This window comes from Quercus suber, unplaced genomic scaffold (assembly GCF_002906115.3).
Source record: "Quercus suber isolate HL8 unplaced genomic scaffold, Cork oak 2.0 scaffold_110, whole genome shotgun sequence".
NCBI classification, from domain to species: Eukaryota; Viridiplantae; Streptophyta; class Magnoliopsida; order Fagales; family Fagaceae; genus Quercus; species Quercus suber.
The window spans coordinates 1,265,299-1,279,911 of NW_027069575.1; the positions used below are offsets into that span (position 1 = coordinate 1,265,299).

At 34.8% G+C, this 14,613-nt stretch overlaps 1 pseudogene; it reads left to right on the forward strand.

Annotated features, from left to right (window-relative positions):
• The first annotated feature begins 901 nt into the window (after positions 1 to 901).
• Positions 902 to 14,460, forward strand: LOC112027024 (putative pentatricopeptide repeat-containing protein At3g25970; annotated as a pseudogene).
• Positions 14,461 to 14,613: the final 153 nt, after the last annotated feature.

A 14,613-nucleotide genomic window follows, 5' to 3' on the forward strand; every position in this document is an offset into this window, starting at 1 on the left:
TTCTATTATCAAAGCCAAAAATTCGAGATCGACTTCATACGCATGGACAAGCATCTTACATGGCCGAGATGTACTACTTTGAGGCTGCAAGTGAAGAATTGGGGATGGAAAGTCAGTAGGCATATGGCAGGATTTTTGGCTGCCACGGAGAGATCAACCTTAAGTTCTTTCACCCGTGCTTAATTCCTTGGCTGGCGCTAAGGGGGAGATTTTGATTGATGCTCAAAATAGACGGTGGAATCACAGAATGATTGACGGCATTATTACTCCAGAGGAAGCGGAACTCATTAAGAAGCTGCCTTTGTTAAGAGTGGTGGCTGAGGATAGCCTGTTTTGGCCTAATACGTAGAAGGGTGAGTATACATGTAAGTCTAGGTATCGTTTCTTGAAGAATGACGCTAACCATGATATTTCTAGTACTTCCTCGGACAATGACAAAGATTTATGGAAAGTGATTTGGTCTTTACATGTGCCAAATAAGGTTAAGAATCTGCTATGGACAGCTTGCCTAGAATCAATGCCTACGAAGGTAAATTTGGTTCGGCGAACCATTATCGACAGCCCATTTTGTGATCGGTTTAGACTCGAACCAAAAACTACTCTGCATGCTCTATGGTTATGCCCAAAAATTGACCTGTGGGAGTGTAGAAGATCCACCGCATTCCTAAACTTTAAGGAGTTACTCTTGTGGCTTATGAAGGAACAACATCATCTGGATTTTTTTTCTATCACGGTGTGGTCCATATGGCATCAATGGAACCAGGTTCACAAGCACCAGCCTAGTTGCGGTCCCCATCATCTCGCTTCCTTAGCGAAAGAACAACTTCTAGAGTATCTAGCAGTGCAGCCAGCCCCTCAAGTTCATCCTCCTGTGCCTCGAGGCCAATGGCGCCTTCCACCGATGGGTATGATCAAAGCAAACTTTGGTGGAGCTATTTTCAATACAGAGCACAAATTTGGTATTGATGTGGTGCTCAGAGATGACAACAGGTCAGTGTTGGCCTCCTTATCTCGGCAGGTGTCTCAGGTCTATAGCCCTTTGGAGATTGAAGCTATGGCAGCAGCAGTAGCTCTTCGTTTTGCTGCAGATTTGGGCTTCAAACAGGTGATTATAGAAGGAGATTCTCAAGTCCTTATGACAGCTCTAATCAACGACAGTGTGTTTTTTCCTCTGATAGTTTGCTTATTGATGATGTACGTTGTAATGTTAGGTTTTTTTGATCAATTACATTCCTCTCGTGTGTAAAAAGAGAAGGTAATAAGATTATTCATAATTTGGCTAGATATGTTTTAAGTATCTTGAACTATATTGTATGAATGGAGGATGTTTTACCACCTCTTCTTTTTTTTGTCCTTACTGATATTTCTTGCTTTTCTTAATAATATGCACTAAGTTCTTTTTCAAAAAAAAAAAAAAAAGGGAATATTTTAAACCTTCCACCGATGGGTATGATCAAAGCAAACTTTGGTGGAGCTATTTTCAATACAGAGCACAAATTTGGTATTGATGTGGTGCTCAGAGATGACAACAGGTCAGTGTTGGCCTCCTTATCTCGGCAGGTGTCTCAGGTCTATAGCCCTTTGGAGATTGAAGCTATGGCAGCAGCAGTAGCTCTTCGTTTTGCTGCAGATTTGGGCTTCAAACAGGTGATTATAGAAGGAGATTCTCAAGTCCTTATGACAGCTCTAATCAACGACAGTGTGTTTTTTCCTCTGATAGTTTGCTTATTGATGATGTACGTTGTAATGTTAGGTTTTTTTGATCAATTACATTCCTCTCGTGTGTAAAAAGAGAAGGTAATAAGATTATTCATAATTTGGCTAGATATGTTTTAAGTATCTTGAACTATATTGTATGAATGGAGGATGTTTTACCACCTCTTCTTTTTTTTGTCCTTACTGATATTTCTTGCTTTTCTTAATAATATGCACTAAGTTCTTTTTCAAAAAAAAAAAAAAAAAGGGAATATTTTAATCTAATTTGTCAATATCGAAATAAATATAACATGTTTGAGTTTGAGAAAACATTTGAGATTAAGACAACATTCTTTCAAACTATCATCCCCTAGTAATTTTTTTTTCCTTCAATATTAAATAAAGATGCAAGGAGAGTAGTCAAACACTATACATTGATTGATGAGTATATACAAAGAAAGCTTAAAAAATATCAAGATGGTGAGGGAAAAGTTAAGCAGGGAGAAATTTGGGTTTTCATTTCTTCCAAAATCATGAGGGACAGAAAGTGTGATTTAATTTTTTTTTTAAATTTAATTTTTGCCTTTTCTTTTTAGAGATAGTCACTGTAGGGTCACGATTTATAGCCCAAGTCCTAAAGATATGAGATATAGGTCCAATGAGCCAAGTACAATAAATTTGTAGAGAGTGGGTGAAAGAACTGGGTTTTTTTGTGAATTTGACAATGGCTAATAGGGTTTTAAAAGATGAACAAGTAAGAAAAACACGTAAAACTAAATGAAATGGTTGTCCGAGGAGATAGATTATAAACTAAATCGATAGAATTGAATGCTAATATAGTCTTTGAATACTACAATAGTTCTTTTCTATTTTTCTCTCTCTTTTTCCTCCTTTTTTCTGATCCCCATCCCACGGGAGATCTTTCCATTTATGTAGTTTCTCTTAGACCATCTTGATCCTACACTTGTTAATCATCTAGACTTTCACTTGAGTGCATGTCTCATCAGACATTCTTTTTAGCTTTCGGTGAGTTATGATAACTGAGACTCCACTGTTCAGGGGTCTTCTTCACATAAATGCGGCCAGAAAAGTTGCTGCAGTGCATTTAATGCGGTGGCAACAGTTTTTCTTTTAAATATTTCTGAGTCCTATCACCTTTGTACGTGCCTGGATCTCATTCTTATCGTTGAAACCTCTTGGAAGGTCACTTAGATCACCCCAAATATAAATTTGATCAGTATTCATCGTATCTGAGAAGGAGCTCTTCCTCGGAATATATTCCTCCATTCTTCCCTCATGCAACTCTCAACTTTGGGGCCTCTCCCAATCTTTTACTCTTCCTTGGACATGCATATGTCCTCAGATAAGGCCCAAGGCCCAACATACAAATTTGGGCTCTTATCGCCACAATCACTATCTATTTCTTGGCAACGTTGAGTTTTGAACGTTAGAATATTCAGTAGGGGTGGACCCCTAAAATTTAGTTTGGGGGCCAAATTACATATTGAGAGAAATTCAAAATATATACATACATACATTTAATGCACAAAATTTGCAAACTGCCAAACACATATGTACATACATATATACAATTTTTTAGAGAGCTTATTATCTTTATATAAACATTAATGCACACAAATTGCCTACTTTGTGTGTGTATTTATATATCACCATCATTTTATTGTATTTTTTTTTTTAAAATCTCTCTTAGTTTAATTTTTTAGTATTGTCACTCTCTAACATTAAATCTCCTCTATTTAATTTTTTTTTTCTTTTTTTCATCTAACATTTTGAGTCTAAAACAAGCATTAACAACATTTGGAAACTTAACAACTAAAACGAAAGGCTTAGTCCCAAATTAAAAAAAAAAAAAAAAATCTTTAAGAGAAAATTGCTTTTTGAGTGCTATCATCTTGGCCATGACATTAGATCTCCTATATATAGTTTTAATTTTTGGGTCTAATATTTTAAAAAAAAATTATAAAAAATTATTGGGTATACACAAATAAATTCTTCCTGCAACAATATTGCTTTCATAGAAAATAATTATTTGATGGAAGATGAGACGAAAAATTAAAAAAAAAAAAAATTATTATGATATATACATGTGAGTAAAGTCCCATATGGAATAATAGTAATAAGAGTGAATGATTAATGTCATGTAGTTAGGCAAAAATTCATAAATTTAAATTTTTTGGGCTAAGTGGTGTGTTTATATATATGCTATATTAATTATTTAATTGAAGTTGTGAATTTCAGTTAGCTCAACTAATATCTGGGGCCCAAAATTTGCCCACCAACTAAACACAAACAATGCAAATTAAAATATCTTATTTCCTCTCATTTTTTCATTCTCCTAACCAAACAGACTCTTAAGGTAAGTTGTACTAAACTAGGTCCTTAATAAGGAAAATTTTTAGGTAATCTTGGTATACGGTGAAATGATGCTTCCTCCTCTCATATTCATGGTGGGCCCCATCATAAATGTGAAAGGAGGAAACACCATTTACTTGAAAGAGTACCTAAAAATTAATCCTTTATAGATTATAAATGTATGATAAATTTTTTTGTTACATTTATGACTATAATTATTTATTTATTTAAAATTTTAAAAATATTTTTTAAACAATGCCCTCTTAACTTTTTCCTTTATTTTGTTTTTTTGGGAAATTACACTTTGCTTTCATTTTGTTTGCCCAAAAAACACTTTACCTACTTGTTGTTTAAAAATTGACACTTTACCCACCTGAGGTTAGCTTTGTTTGTCTCCCGTTACCCATCTCTGTTAAAAATAGAGGTAAATTTGTATTTTTATTACTCTTTTATGTCTCTCTCCTCTCAAAACATTAAATAATAATAAAACCTAAAAAATCAAGGGAAAAGAATATCTAAAAGCTAAGTTTTGTAAAAATTAAAACCTAAATTTTACATCTTCTTTTCATGTATCAACTTTTAGATCTTCTATTTTAAAACCTAACTTTTACATCTTCATTTTTAGTACCAAAGTCAACACCTGAAAAAATAATGAAAAATTGTGTCATCTATCGGTTTTCAGACTGGTGTGGGATTCTTAGATAAATTTTTATGGTTTTCTTGCTAAACAGTAGATCATCCGGTGAACAGTGTTGGAGTGTAGTTCTGGTCTCCATGTTTGAGAACACCACAGATATCACTAATTTTGCACCGGATAATAATAAAATTAGTATATCGACGTCACCCTCTCTGGCATTTTTATAGAACTCAAGACTCAATTTAGCGGGAAAATAAATAGAAAACAATGTGACCTTCATATGGTTCGAGATTGTGGGAGGTAGTGGGAAACTGTACTACTGTAAGAATAAAAAATTGATTCCACACAAGAAATCTGAAGTGATCTAACCAGTCAAATAAATTTCTGAAACCAGTTTACATTGATGAGTAATTACTGACCAGATAAATTTTTAACAATTGATGAATCATAACATCTCATTTTCAGATGAATTCTTTAGCACAGTAGAATCTAATGAATTCTTTGTCCACAAGTTGTATGCTACGTCTATATATTTGATAGGTCAAAAACTTCAGTAAAATCTGATGAATTCTTTTCATGTTATTACCTTCACATTGTTAAAATAGAAGATCTAAAAATTGATACATGAAAAGAAGATGTAAAAGTTAGGTTTTAATTTTTTACAAAACCTAGCTTTAAATATTCTTTTCCTTTGATTTATTGTTATTATAATTTTTTTAATGTTTTGAGAGGATAGAGACATAAAAGGGTAATAAAAATACAAATTTAACCTTGTTTTTAAAAGAGGTGGGTAATGGGAGATAAATAGAGCTAACTTCATGTGAATAAAGTGTTAATTTTTAAATTACAGGTAGGCAAAATATTTTTCAGGTAAACTACAAGTGTGTTAACACTTTTTCCTTTATTTAAATACACCAACAAAAAAACTTGTAACTTTAATGGTAATTATCAAAAGAGACAAAACTAGATTGAAGTCTAAAGATAGGCGAACTAGAGAATCAAGAAGTGAGAGTGCATAGTAAAAGTTATTATTTTTTGCTGATAACTTCGTAAAGTTGAGGAAGCCAGAAACTGCTATAATTAAAAAACCAATACCTTCCAACAACAACAGCTAGATCGATGATCATCACCATATAGGTGAGTTCGGCCAGGTTCTAATTTCTGTGGATCTGTATCTCGAATAAGCTAGCTTTGGACCATATACTTTTTCACACGCTCTCCTTCCTAGACCTGTGGGGGATTCAGAAGAATTTGAGTTAAGCTATCTCTTAGAGCATCCACAATGGTGATGCTAAAAGGCTAAAAAGCTATTTTTGGCACTACCATATACAAAAAGGGTGCTACATTAGTGGTGGTATAGGTAAATTTTTTACCTCCACAGCTATAGTGCATAGCTATATATGGCTATGCACTGTAGCAGAAAGCTTTTTTTTTTTTTTTTTTTAATCCTCTACCTGACAGTTCAACTCTCACAACTCTCACCTCTCTCTCTCAACCCTTACCGCCACCAGCCCACCTCAAAGCTCAATCATCCTCTCATCGCTACCAGCCCACCTTGAAGCTCAACTCTCACCGACCCACTCCCCTGACCCACGCTGCTGACCCACGCCGCCACAGACTCAGCTTGCCTGCCCAGCTCCGACCCAATCCCCAAGTCCCAAGCCGACCCACGCCGTCATATATTCGACCCAACCTACACCATCCTCCTCCTCCATCTTCGAAGCCCAGCTCCATTCATGCATTATTCTCATCGAAGATCTCTGTGCAATCAGCCATCATCGACCCACGTAGGCCACGCCCATCGCCGTCTTTATGTGTGTGTTTTTTTTTATGTTGTTGTTGATTCTGCTTTAGGGTTATTCAAAAGATCCTAAATTTTTTGAAGTTTTGTTTGTGATTGGTGATTTTTGATGGTATGGGTTGAGGAAAAAGATTGGGGATTTGGGTAGGGGTCATGCAACCCTTTTGTTTGGTTACTGAGAAAACAGAGGATATATTAATAAGTTGATTGTTAATTGAAATTGGGTTTTCCTGGGTCAAATGGTATTAATAATTTGATTGTAGTACTAGTGCTTATTATTTATTCAGCGTGTAAATGTTTGTATGAGAATTTTCTCAGTGCAGGGAGGTTGTGGCTACGGTGGTTGTGATGAATGTTGTGGTTGTGGTGGATGTTTATGGCGGTGGATATATATTATTTTATTGTAGTAACTATATTATTTTATTGTAGTAGATATATTATTTTATTATGTTATTTATATTATTTTATTGTGTTGAAAGTTAAAATAGCCACTGATGTTGGATGTTTTGTAAAATGAGTAAGTAAAATAGATAAAATAACTTTTTGTGGTGCCAAATAGCTAAAAAAATAGCTCCATGTGGATGCTCTACGTAGTTATATATATATATATATATATATATATATGATTATAGCTTCATTGTAGTGTTCTTCTCACACATGTTTTTAGTTTGGATTTTCCAATATATAGGCATGTTCCTGTAATATTTTCCCTTGATTTTAGTTATTTTCTTTGTTATGGTCATAATTAGCCCATGATGATGAACATAACTACCTCCACTATGAGAGAGGTTCTAGGCACGTAACGGCTACCCCTTGTTAGTCATAGACTCATAATGGGGAGTAATGCTCGTCTTCACTACTTGCCAGCATGGTTTTGAAACCTGGACCGTTCATTGAACCGTAAAAAGAAGAGATTCAATGTTTTTGATGTCGAACTGAGGTTGAACTGGGGTCGAACCATGATGACATCATAATTAATTTAATAATTAATTATAGCCTAAATATAGATATTAAATTTATAAAACTAGCAAAATTGACTAATATATCTATATATGTGAGGGAAATTTAATGATTTTTAAGCATATATTTAATAATTAAATAAGAAAGTTAATAAAATAAAATAATAACCATGAAAACATTAAAATTTATTATTAATTTTTGAAGTAAAGGTGAATATCTTTGAAGGATTTTAATTATAAATTTTTTCTTTTAGTTTCTTGTAAGAGGTGGATAATTTAATTAAATAGAATACAATTGGGTTAAGTTGTTTTTATTAAAAATAAAATAAAAATTGAACCGAGGTTGTACCACACGTTTCATGCCACCGGTTCTGCATGAACAGTGCGGTCCAACCCCGGTTTAAGGGGTTCACAGAATTAACAATAATTTTGGTTCTCTATGCTTAAAAAATCGGTTTTCATCCCGGTTTCCGAATTTTCCAGTCGAACCTCTCGGTCCGATCTGGGTTTCAAAACAGTGCTTGCCAGTTGCCTACTTGTCCTCAAATTATGGTCCTAAGTATTCGTCTAAGGCTGCTCATGTTGAGCTTATTATTGGCATGGTTTGCTTAATTATATGTTTTGGATTTTCTCATGCACATCAAAACTGAAAGCTTGAATTTGTGTGAAAACATGAGAGCTGTTTAGACCCCCAAATTAAGATTATGGCTCGGTTGATTTTACTCTAACTTAAACTAAGTGTGAAATAGAGTAAATGCAAGCGAATAAACAAGATAACTACTCTAACCTATATTCATCAATTCACAGCAGTAAAATGAAAGCTAAAAGAGTAGGGAAGAAGAATGCAAACACAAGATAACACGCCAATGTGTTATCGAAGAGGAAACCGAAGAACTCGGCGAAAAACCTCTTTGCCGCCCTCCAAGCAGTAAATCGATCCATTAGAGAATAAAGTTAGAGTACACGAATAACAAAAGACCCTCCAAGCCTAGTCTACCTAATGTACTTGAGCCTTCCAAGCTCCTGCTGCCAACTGACTTAACGAAACATTGTCTTTTCTAGCTTTCCAGATCTCACAATACGCCCGATTGCATCCACCAAGCCTCATCGACTTCTTTTGGCAAATCACCAAAGATTCCCAAGCTCCAAAATACTTTCTACACTCTGAATAGGTGTGGGTTGTTTTTGGGTATAAATCTCCTCTCAAGGTATGATAATGGGAGAGGGAAGAAGAAGAAGAAGCTAGAATGATTTCTCTCTAAGGATGAGTAGCACTCTCTCTCTAAAAGATCGGTGTGTGTGTTGTAGAAAACCTATCTAGGGTTTTTCTCTCTGAATGGCCTTCTTATAATTTCTGTGAGTAATGAGAGTATATATAGTATGGGTGAAGGGTAAGAAAGTCACACTTAAAAATCCTCCAGGCAGAATGTTTCGTGAGTACCTCACGGGAAGGCCTTATCCGCGAGACACTCGCAAAATTGACAACTTGTCACGGCTCTTCAGCTTCCAGTCATGTGCTTCTCACGTGCCTACTTCGCGGGTTAGCTTCTCGCGAGCTTCTCACGAAATCCACTTGATCTTCAATTAAGTTTGAGTCTTCACTAACTTAATACTAAACCCAATACAATAAAATCCCACAAAAATATAAGGAAACAAATTTATGCAATTATAACATTTTTTGTCATAGAATAAGCCAACACTAATATTATGAGAAAAATCATAACTTAACAAAAACTAACAGAATTCAAGGGTTTAAATGTAAGTTGTACCAATCTTAAATTCAAGGTTTCAATTGAATATTTCGGAATTGTAAGGTTTAATTTGAATCCACTCCTTAAGTAAGATTTAAAATGTAATTTACTTCTTTATTTATTTATTTAATTTACTTATTTATGTACATCTTTTTAAACATTCTTTTTTTTTTTAGGTATAACAGTATTTTCATTCAACAAATGTAACAAACCATGTGCTAAAAGTTATTAGCAATTTTACTACAAAAAACTTACAAACTGGCAATAAATGTGAGTGGTGCTAATTTTTTTGTGGGATAATATAAGTAAATTTTTAAGAGTAATATTAGGAATATTATAAAATTTATCACATAAGTCTTTCCAATTGATGTGTTAATAATCACAAAAAGTAATAAAGATATTTATTTATTTTGTTGTTGCGAGTTCGAAAAGCTTTTATACTAAATTGGTAGTAGTTTTCCCTTCAATTTTTTAGAAATAAATAAATGATAGTGGTTTTAGTGTTTTCTATTCTAATTTAATAATTTTTTTTATTATGTGTTTTAAATGTTGAAATATCAATTTATAAACATTATTGAGTAAAATTTGTACAACACTTCGGTAGTATCTAATAAATTAGCCAAATTATAGATTCTAGTAAAATCTTTTGTGGTCGAATAAAATATCTAAATTTAATTTTTGCTATATAAATTAATTGATATCTTAGTTTGATAAAGAACAATTATTATAGAACAGATATTATAAGTTTAATTTAAAATACTATCATACAAAATAAATATTAAATAAATCAGTCAAATTTGTATAGCTTAGCATCACTTAAAGTATTAGCATTTTTAGCACTACCAATACTAAAAAGCATACTACAATGGTGAAGGAAAAACTAAAAAATTTATCGGTTGAGCTACAATGCACAGCCAAAGATGGTTGTGCACAGTAGCTGAGATGGTAAAAAAAATAATATATATATATATATATATTATTAAAAGTTGTATTATTTTATTATTTTGGTGGTGGTGGTTGTTGTTTATTATAATAAATATATTATTTTATTGTATTGAATATTAAAATAAAACCACTTAAACCAATAAGATGCTCTTAATTCATAAATATCATCTTCTCAAAAAAAAAAAAAAAAAAAAAATCATAAATATCATGCAACGACAGAAGTGCACAAACTCTGAAAAACACCTCTCAATTTCAAGAAGTCTCAGCATTGCATGCATGAAGAGGCCGGCTTAGCCAAAGCCAAAGCCAAAGCCAATCCACCAAACCTACGCTCTCTTCATCAAGTCCGGTCACTCCCTAGACCCCTACCTCTCCACCACTCTCATTTCCCACTTCTCCAAACTAGAACATTTCTCACGCGCTTCCAAGTACCTCTTCGACACCCATAGCCCCGATATAGTCTCATTCAACGCTCTCATTTCTGGTTTCGCCAGTTTTCACCAACCCAGACCCTTTTTCGAGATCTTTAACACTTTAAGACATCTGGGTCTGGAACCTGATGTGTTTACGTTGAGCTCTTTGGTTAAGCGTGTGAAAGTTTGGAGGAAAACGAGGCTGCCCGTGGAGTTTGTTTGAGAATGGGGTTTGGCTCAGGAGCTTGTTTGGTGAGTGGGTTTATAGAGAACTATGCGAGAGCTGGGGATGTTGAAAAGGCTGAAAAGTGTTTTGGGGAGTGTTTGTTATTGGACAATGTGGTTTGGAGTACTGCTATGGTTTGTGGGTATGTGTGGAATGGGGAATTTGAGAAGGCAAGGTGGTTTTTGTGGAAAAGAAATGTTTGGGTTTGGAGCTGAATGAGTTTTAGCTTGACTGGGGTGCTTGGTGCACTGTTTGATGCCAGAGAAGGGGAACAGGTTCATGGGATTGGTGTTAAGATAGGTTTGTTGCGTGGCAGTTCTATACATTTGAATAAAGCTATTATGAACATGTACTGTAAGTGTGGGACTAAGGTGGCTGCAGTTAAGATGTTTGATGAAATTTCTGACCCAGATGTTGTGTCTTGGACTGAATGGATAGGAGCTGCTTGTGATGGTTTGGAAGCTTTGGAGTTGTTTAAAGTTTTGCAATCTGGGGATTTGGAGATGAGTGAGTATACAATGATCAATGTTTTGTCTGCCATAGCAGGCCCAAGGCTGTTAATTTCCGGTAGGCAAGTCCAAGCACTTTGTCAAAAGGTGGGGTTTTTGAAAGTGATTTGTGTTAGCAATGCATTGATGTCCATGTACGGGAAGTGTGGTGGAATGTATGATGCTAGAAATGTTTTTGATGATATGCTTCATCGAGTTTCTGTTTCTTGGAATTCTCTGACTGCTGGGTATTCTGAGAATGGATTTAGTAGTCAGGGTCTTGAAGTGTTTTCTCAAATGCATGATCTTTCACTACAGCCAAATGAATATACTCTGGCTAGCATTCTTGAAGTTGTTTCTAACTTGAATTCTGTAATTCAGGCAATGCAAATTCATCTGCATATGATTAAATGTGGCTTTATGTTCAATGATTCTATGGTGTCTTGCTTGATAAAAACATATGGGAAATGCCGTGGGATAGATGAAGCAAAAGAGATATTGCCATGCTGATGCTTTAAATTTGTTCTACACCTTAAGAAGCTTGTACCTTGAAGTGGACAGTACAATCTTCAATATTGTCGTCAAAGCTTGTGGTGCATTGACAGATTTGGTACAGGGAAGAGTAGTTCACTCACTGTGTCTTAAATTTGGATTTGATCAGGATACATTTGTGGAAAGTACTGTTATTGACATCTACTGTAAGTGCAGAAGCATTGGTGATGCACAGAAGGCTTTTAGGATTACATCTAGAGACAATTTGGCTGCTTGGAATGCCATGATAATGGGATATGCTCAACACGGTTGTTTTCATGAAGTTTCTGAGGTTTTTGAGAAAATGTGTAAATCTGGAATAGAATTAGATGAGATAACTTTTCTTGGATTTCTTACTTCATGCTGTCATGCAGGGCTGGTGAGAGAAGCAAATGATTACTTAAACTCTATGTTTGAACTTCATAGAGTCATCCCACATTTAGAACACTATGCCTGTATGGTTGACCTGCTCAGTCGAGTTGGACTCCTAGAAGATGCAAAGAGGACAATTGATCAAATGCCTATTCACCCTGATGCTCATATTTGGCAAATTCTTCTATCAGCCTGCAACATCCATGGAAATGTCATTCTGGGGAATTTTGCTGCCGGAAAACTTCTTGAGCTGCAACCTGAAAATGAATCTGCTTATCTTCTTCTGTCAAATCTCTATGCTTCTGCTGGTATGTGGATTGATGTTGGAAAATTGAGGAAAAAAATGAAGGAAAAAGTAGTTCACAAATAACCGGGTTCTAGTTGGAGGATCCGTACATTACTTTTTTGCTGGAGACATGTCACATCCTCAGAGTAAAGAAATATATATGGAGCTAAAAAAGTTGTATGATCAGATGTTAGTGTCTCCAAAATTGGATCAAAACGATGCTTTCCTGATGAAAATATGAATTAGAAGCAGATAAATTTTTTCTAATTTTTTTTGCAGCAATTAACTCTGCAGGGTGTTTGTGTTTCCAGAACTCATCAAGTGTCGTTACCTGTTGTCTAAAATCAGTTGGCATATGAAATCCATTCAACATATGTATTACAGATGACTTTAGAAAATTTATCTGACTAGTGGTCAGAGGCGCAAGTCTGAAAAGGCCATAAATTATGGCTTTGCAGCTATTTGTTCCAAGTTAACTAACACAACTCTGAGAGAGAATTCTCCATAAACTGCCATTAGCCAAAATTATGACTGCACAGGTGTGCATTGCTCACTAAAAGCTCTGTTGTTAATCTAAAGTGGCAGTATTTCTAGTCACAACTGAAAGCAATGATTGGATTCTACTTTCCATCACAGATACTGTTAATAAGTGTGGCCTTCTTTTGACTGAAATCTACAACATTAGAAAGAAAAAAAGTGAGATATTACATGTAAATCAGCATTTATGGTGCTTTTTTGGCTGCTCAAAGTGAGTGTTGACATCGGAATGTGGTCATAATAAAGTTTTAGAAGTTTGCTGCTACAGAGTCCCCCATGGAGAGTGTCTGCTTCTGTCCTTGACTTCATCTGATCTCTTTTAAGCTGTGGCATTCTGCTCCTGATATTTTTGCCAAGGATAGATGAATCTTCTATCAAAAAAGGAAAAATGCTTGACTGATGAGTTGGGAGTCCGGGTGAAGGTAAGCCAGTATATAGTGTTAGAATAATGGTTAATTGATTAAAATTCGAGAATCTCCTATCAGATTGAGCTTTTGGGATAAGTAGTAGCTTATCATATAACTCTATTGGATTCACTATCTTTTGAGATTGTTTATGATTCTTGTGGTAGAAAGTGGCCAGTGGGTGAATGAGGATGTGGCAGAAGATACATAATAATTAGATTTAGGACTTCATATGCTTAGGATATTAGTTTTTTTTTCATGTTTACAGTCTCATATTTTATGACATAAAGATATATCATGTTGGCTACTTTACACATAGCGTCCTCTTGTCCCAGTAAGAACAAGCTTGGCTCGTGACATCTTTCTACAACATGTAACTTATACATTTTCAAATGACTTAGTAATGAATGTTTATAGGCATTGGAATTGGTTGTTATTTTAATGATAGGCAGCATTCATCTATTTAAAATCAGTTCAAATTTTCAAGAAGCAGGATGTAATATCTTGACTTGAGTAAAGGGAGTAGTAGAAGAAAAATAAATAACTATATTAATAAGATAATGATCACTGATCATACGGTGTCTAACTGCTTTCAATTGTTTCAATTCTTCCTCATATAAGTTTTCCTGCAGGAGTGTTGGTGATCTCAAGAGGCTCTAGAGAACACAAAGACTATTGAGTGGAAAGCATTTGCTGATACTCTTGACTTTATCTGCCCCCTTTTTGGAAGAGGCTTTCTGCTCCTCATATTTTTGTTGATTATTGTAGTGGGAACATTGCTGATCTTGTTACTCATATTGTAATGCAAGGCAATTTCACCCTCTTCCTTCAAGCTGTTGCTCATATTTTATTTACTCTTTGGATCTTATTCTTGTTTTGTATTCTAATTTTAATATGCTTATCCCTGCAGCTCCGTGTCCTAACTTTTCAAAAAATTACCAGGTTGTTATGTCCTACCCATACTTGTGTCTGTGTTTCCTAGTCCTTCGTTTAGAACAATATGCCCACATGTTTGACTTGCTTGGACAAGTTGGAAACCTAGAAGATGCAAAGAGGACAATCGAATGAATGTTCATTCACCTTGATGTTCATATATGGCAGATTTTTCTATCAGCCTGCAACATCCATGAAAATGTTGTTCTAGGGAATGTTGCTGCAAGAAAACTTGTTGAGCTACAGCCCGAAAATTAATCTG